At 40.3% G+C, this 7,000-nt stretch overlaps 1 pseudogene; it reads left to right on the forward strand.

Annotated features, from left to right (window-relative positions):
- The first annotated feature begins 3,804 nt into the window (after positions 1 to 3,804).
- Positions 3,805 to 6,626, forward strand: LOC129541604 (cathepsin O pseudogene; annotated as a pseudogene).
- The last annotated feature ends 374 nt before the right edge of the window (positions 6,627 to 7,000 follow it).

Raw genomic sequence — 7,000 nt, forward strand, 5'->3', positions numbered from 1 at the left:
CCAGTTTGCCTTGATTCATGGACCTAACATTCCAGGTTCCTATGCAATATTGCTCTTTACAGCACCGGACCCTGCTTCTATCACTGGTCACATCCACAACTGGGTATTGGTTTTACTTTTGCTCCATCCCTTTATTCCTTCTAGAGTTATTTCTCCACTGATCTCCAGTAGCATACTGGGCACCTACCGACCTGGGGAATTCCTCATTCAGTATCCTATCATTTTGCCCTTTGTTACCGTTCATGGGTTCTCAAGGCAAGTATACTGAAGTGATTTGCCATTCCCTTCTCCAGTGGACCACATTCGGCTGTGGTCCATGTGAACAGATTGGCTAGTTTCCTGTGATTAGTTTTCCAGTGTGTCTGCCCTCTGATGCCCCCTTGCAATACCTACCGTCTTATTTGCAATCACAACAGACAACACAGAAATACAAAGGATCATAAGAGACTACTATCAGCAACTATACGCCAATAAAATGGACAACTTGGATGAAATGGACAAATTCTTAGAAAAGTACAACTTTCCAAAACTGAACCAGGAAGAAATAGAAAATCTTAATAGACCCATCACAAGCATGGAAATTGAAACTGTAATCAGAAATATTCCAGCAAACGAAAGCCCGGATCCATATGGCTTCACAGCTGAATTCTACCAAAAATTTAGAGGAGACCTAACACCTATCCCACTCAAACTCTTTCAGAAAACTGCAGAGGAAGGTAAACTTCCAAACTCATTCTATGAGACCATCATCACCCTAATACCCAAACAAGACAAAGATGAGAACTACAGGCCAATATCACTTATGAACATAGATGCAAAAATTCTTAACAAAATTCTAGCAAACAGAATCCAACAACATATTAAAAAGATCATACATCATGACCAAGTGGGCTTTATCCCAGGGATGCAAGGATTCTTCATTATCCGCAAATCAATCAGCGTAATACACACACTAAAAATTGAAAGATAAAAACCATCTGATTATCTCAATAGATGCAGAGAAAGCCTTTGGAAAATTCAACATCCATTTATGATTAAAAAAAAAAAAACCCTCCAAGAAGCAGGAATAGAAGGAACATACCTCAACATAATAAAAGCTATATACGACAAACCCACAGCAAACATTATCCTCAATGGTGAAAAACTGAAAGCATTTCCCCTAAAGTCAGGAACAAGACAAGGGTGCCCACTCTCACCACTACTATTCAAAATAGTTTTGGAAGTTTTGGCCACAGCAATCAGAGCAGAAAGAGAAATAAAAGGAATCCAGATTGGAAAAGAAGAAGTAAAATACTCACTGTTTGCAGATGACATGATCCTCTACATAGAAAACTCTAAAGACACCACCAGAAAATTACTAGAGCTAGTCAATGAATATAGTAAAGTTGCAGGATATAAAATTAACACACAGAAATTGCTTGCATTCCTATACACTAACAATGAGAAAACAGAAAGAGAAATTAAGGAAACAATTCCATTCACCATTGCAATGAAAAAAATAAAATACTTAGGAATTTATCTACCTAAAGAAACAAAAGACCTATATATAGAAAAGTATAAAACACTGGTGAAAGAAATCAAAGAGGACACAAATAGATGTAGAAATATACCATGTTCATAGATCAGAAGAATCAATATAGTGAAAATGAGTATACTACCCAAAGCAATCTATATATTCAATGCAATCCCTATCAAGCTACCAATGGTACTTTACACAGAGCTAGAACAAATATTTCACAATTTGTATGGAAATACATAAAACCTCGAATAGCCAAAGCAATCTTGAGAAAGAAGAATGGAACTGGAGAAATCAACCTGCCTGACTTCAGGCTCTACTACAAAGCTACAGTCATCAAGACACTATGGTACTGGCACAAACAGAAAAATAAATTAATGGAATAAAATAGAAAGTCCAGAGATAAATCCATGCACTGATGGACACCTTATCTTTGACAAAGGAGGCAAGAATATACAATGGAGAAAAGACAATCAAAAACCACTTGTAAAAGAGTGAAACTAGAACACTTCCTAACACAACGCACAAAAACAAACTCAAAATGGATTAAAGATCTAAACATAAGACCAGAAACTATAAAACTCCTAGAGGAAAACATAGGCAAAACACTCTGACATAAATCACAGCAGGATCCTCCATGACCCACCTCCCAGAATATTGGAATTAAAAACAAAAATTAAAAAATGGGACCTAATTAAAATTAAAAGCTTCTGCACAGCAAAGGAAACTATAAGCAAGGTGAGAAGACAGCCTTCAGAATGGGAGAAAATAATAGCAAATGAAGCAACTGACAAAGAATTAATCTCAAAAACATACAAGCAACTTCTACAGCTCAATTCCAGAAAAATAAACGACCCAATCAAAAATTGGGCCAAAGAACTAAACAGACATTCCTCCAAAGAAGACATACAGATGGCTAGCAAACATATGAAAAGATGCTCAACGTCACTCATTAGGGAGAAATGCAAATCAAAACCACAATGAGGTACCATCTCATGCTGGTCAGAATGGCTGCTATCCAAAAATCTACAATCAATAAATGCTGGAGAGGGTGTGGAGAAAAGGGAACCTTCTTACACTGTTGGTGGGAATGAAAACTAGTACAGCCACTATGGAGAACAGTGTGGAGATTCCTTTAAAAACTGGAAATAGAACTGCCATATGTACAAAGCCACAGTCATCAAGACAGTATGGTACTGGCATAAAGACAGAAATATAGATCAATGGAACAAAATAGAAAGCCCAGAGATAAATCCATGCACCTATGGACACCTTATCTTTGACAAAGGAGGCAAGAATATAAAATGGAGAAAAGACAGTCTCTTTAACAAGTGGTGGGAAAACTGGTCAGCCACTTGTAAAAGAATGAAACTAGAACACTTCCTAACACCATACACAAAAATAAACTCAAAATGGATTAAAGATGTAAATGTAAGACCAGAAACTATAAAACTCCTAGAGGACAACATAGGCAAAACACTCTCCAACATAAATCACAGCAGGATCCTCCATGACCCACCTCCCAGAATATTGGAAAGAAAAGCAAAAATAAACAAATGGGACCTAATTAAAATTAAAAGCTTCTGCACAGCAAAGGAAACTATAAGCAAGTTGAAAAGACAGCCTTCAGAATGGGAGAAAATAATAGCAAATGAAGCAACTGACAAAGAATTAATCTCCAAAATATACAAGAAACTCCTGCAGCTCAATTCCAGAAAAATAAACGACCCAAGCAAAAAATAAACCAAAGAACTAAACAGACATTTCTCCAAAGAAGACATAAAGATGGCTAACAAACACATGAAAAAATGCTCAACATCCCTCATAATCAGAGAAATGCAAATCAAAACCACAATGAGATACCATTTCACACCAGTAAGAATGGCTGCTATCCAAATGTCTACATGCAATAAATGCTGGAGAGGATGTGGAGAGAAGGGAACCCTCTTACACTGTTGGTGGGAATGCAAACTAGTACAGCCACTATGGAGAACAGTGTGGAGATTCCTCAAAAAACTGGAAATAGAACTGCCATATGATCCAGCAATCTCACTCCTGGGCGTACACACCGAGGAAACCAGAATTGAAAGAGACACATGTACTCCAATGTTCATCGCAGCACTGTTTATAATAGCCAGGACATGGAAGCAACCTAGATGTCCATCTGCAGATGAATGGATAAGAAGGCTTTGGGACATCCGGGCTCAGAGCCGCCAGGGCCGAGGGGGCGTCACCGTCTCAGCCCCGCGCCCCGCCCCGGATTGGCCGGCGGGGCGGAGCTCGGAACCGAAGAGGAAGCGCCGGATGGAGCTGTGGCGCCTCTGGCTGCTCTGCTGCTGCTGCTGCTGCTGCTGGGGCCCCTGCGCCGCCCTGACCCCGCAGCTCGGCCGCCACCCGGCCGCCACCTTCCGGGAAAGTCTTAATAGACAGCGATACTTGAATTCTTTATTTCCTCAAGAAAACTCCACTGCCGTCTATGGAATAAACCAGTTCATACTTGTTTCCTGAAGAGTTTAAAGCTATTTATTTAAGAAGCAGCCCTTCCAGGTTTCCCCGATTTCCGGCACAAGAGTACATGTCCATCTCCAACCTGTCTTTGCCGTTAAGATTTGACTGGAGGAATAAGCATGTCGTCACCAAAATGAGAAACCAGAAGACGTGTGGCGGATGCTGGGCCTTCATCGTGGTGGGTGCAGTGGAATCTGTGTGTGCGATAAAAGGGCAGCCCTTGGAGGTGCTGAGTGTTCAGCAGGTGATAGACTGTTGTTACAGCAACTACGGCTGCAACGGAGGATCCCCACTCAACGCTTTGTACTGGCTCAATAAGCTGCAAGTCAAGCTGGTGAGAGATTCAGAATACCCATTTCAAGCCCAGAATGGCCTCTGCCGTTACTTTTCTGACTCACATTCTGGATCTTCAATCAAAGATTATTCTGCGTATGACTTCAGTGGCCAAGAAGACAAAATGGCAAAAGCACTTCTTGCCTTGGGACCTCTGATAGTGGTGGTAGATGCCATGAGCTGGCAAGATTACCTGGGAGGCATTATACAGCATCACTGCTCCAGTGGAGAATCAAATCACGCTGTCCTTGTAACGGGCTTTGATAAAACAGGAAGTATCCCATACTGGATTGTACGAAACTCCTGGGGAAATTCATGGGGCATCGATGGCTATGTCCGTGTGAAAATGGGAGGAAATGTTTGCGGTATTGCAGATTCTGTTTCGGCTGTATTCGTGTAACATGTTTGCCAGATTGGGAGTCGAATACGAAACTGAAGGTTCATCATGAGATCTGACACTTCATTCTTGGCGTTTCATCATTATGCTTTTGCAGCTTCCCACAAAGACAGATTCTAGGACCTGATGATGTTGAAACTAAGCTATGAAAATTCTCTTAGAGAGAGGTGGACTGCCCAAGCCAGAAGGAAGAAGACCAGCACCACGGCCTGGGAGGAAGACTGGGAACAGTTTCCTCCTGGGAGGAAGGTCGGATTAGAAAGTGTTTTAGGTCTCTTCATTCTGAACAGCTATTATTTGGTTTTGTTTGATTGTTGTTTCTATTTGTCATTTGTTTTTAATGACATATTTCCAACAGGATTAAAGAGAGGATAAGCAGTCCTTTTCCTTTATGGGATACAGTCACCAGCTTCAGCTGCCCCTGCACCCAAGAACTGCATGTGCCTGTCAGAGAGGTATTCCCAGCCTCCCAGAGGGAATTTCATAAGAGTTGTGAAATGCCAGTTGCTTTACCCCCCAAAATGGTGCTCACCCCTTGACCTGTGCAGAGGTCATGTGGAAAGAACCAAAAAGACAATCACTTTTTAAGACAAACAATTGATTGAAACTAAGTAACCCATATGGCAACCATGTAATGGGAAAACCTCAAGCAGCCTTGCATGAAAGAAGAATTGTTATTTGTGAATTTTCACTATCATTAGGATTTCAGTGCATTTTTTTTAATGTGGACCATTTTTAATATCTTCCTTGAGTTGTTACAATATTGTTTCTGTTTTATGTTTTGATTTTCTGGCCTCATGGCATGCAGACACCAGGGATCAAACCTGCACCCCCTGCTTTGGAAACACCAAGTCTCAACCACAGGACCACCAGGGACGTCCCTCTAGCACATTTTATTTCCTCCGTGGTTCTCCCTGGATTGAGGAGCAGTTGGCCTTCCTATATTTTCTCACATTTTCTCTTACTCTCAACTGTGAAACTTTAAATCTTCCTCATGGTCTGGCTTCCCTGGCTAAAGAAGTCTCATTTTTGACCTTCTATTTCTATTTTATAACCATTTATTTGACTCTAGTTGTCTCTAAGGCTTTATCCATGTCAGGACCTGACCTGTCTGCTGCTCTGTCATGTGGAGGCACCACTCCTTTCAAAGTTCAGTCTCAGTAATTTGAGACTATATTAACCAAAATGTGAGCTCCCCAGCCTCTGTTTTTCCAGTTTTCTCCTTGTTTTTTGGAGACTCCCATCCTAGCTACTTTTCTGTGCATCCTTTGGTCTTTCAGCTTGTCCCTGGTTCTTGAGGTCATCTCCTCTCTTGCTAAGTCAGTGTGGCTGTGTAAGAACCTCAGAGTGTGAAAACTGCTCTTCTGATTGAATATAAGTACAATCGTATCGTAGGAGTTAATACAACTGCATCAAATACTACATATTTAAGCATTTTCTCTGTAAGATTCATGGTCACTTTCCAGTCTCAATAGAAGCAAAATTGTAAAGGTAGCAACAACCACTGAAAACAATTGAGACATCCTATTTTTTTTCTCTCATGGTTGGCCTTTATCAGTCTCCTTATTAGAAAAAGAAAATCCACAACAGGACACTATTTCTCTTCCTTACACCAGCCAGAAGCAATTTCAAACAAATATGTGTTGACTCAGGTTTAGAAATGCTTCAGAATGAAAATTGATATTTTGATTAATATTGTGAATATCCAGCTGCACCAGAAAGGAATATGTCTTGATTGACCTAGTTTGTGATGATGTACTAATTCTTGTAAAATGTAAATGATTTTCTGATACTCTTTTACAAATGATAGTTTTAATTACAGAATGATGCATACTTTTCAGCTCTTGTGGATTTTTATAAAGTTAATAATGAAACAACTTATATTTGACTCTGAAAAAAAAAAAAAAGAAGGCTTTGGTACATATACACAATGGAGTATTACTCAGCCATTAAAAAGAATACATTTGAATCAGTTCTAATGAGGTGGATGAAACTAGAGCCTATTATACAGAGTGAAGTAAGCCAGAAAGAAAAGCATCAATACGGTATGCTGCTGCTGCTGCTGCTAAGTCGCTTCAGTTGTGTCCGACTCTGTGCGACCCCATAGATGGCAGCCTACCAGGCTCTGCCATCCCTGGGATTCTCCAGGCAAGAACGCTGGAGTGGGTTGCCATTTCCTTCTCCATCAATACAATATACTAATGCATATATATGGAATTTAGAAAGATGATAACGATAACCCTGTA

Source organism: Moschus berezovskii, chromosome 4 (genome assembly GCF_049115385.1).
Source record: "Moschus berezovskii isolate FMDL1 chromosome 4, NW_MosBer_1.0, whole genome shotgun sequence".
NCBI classification, from domain to species: domain Eukaryota; kingdom Metazoa; phylum Chordata; class Mammalia; order Artiodactyla; family Moschidae; genus Moschus; species Moschus berezovskii.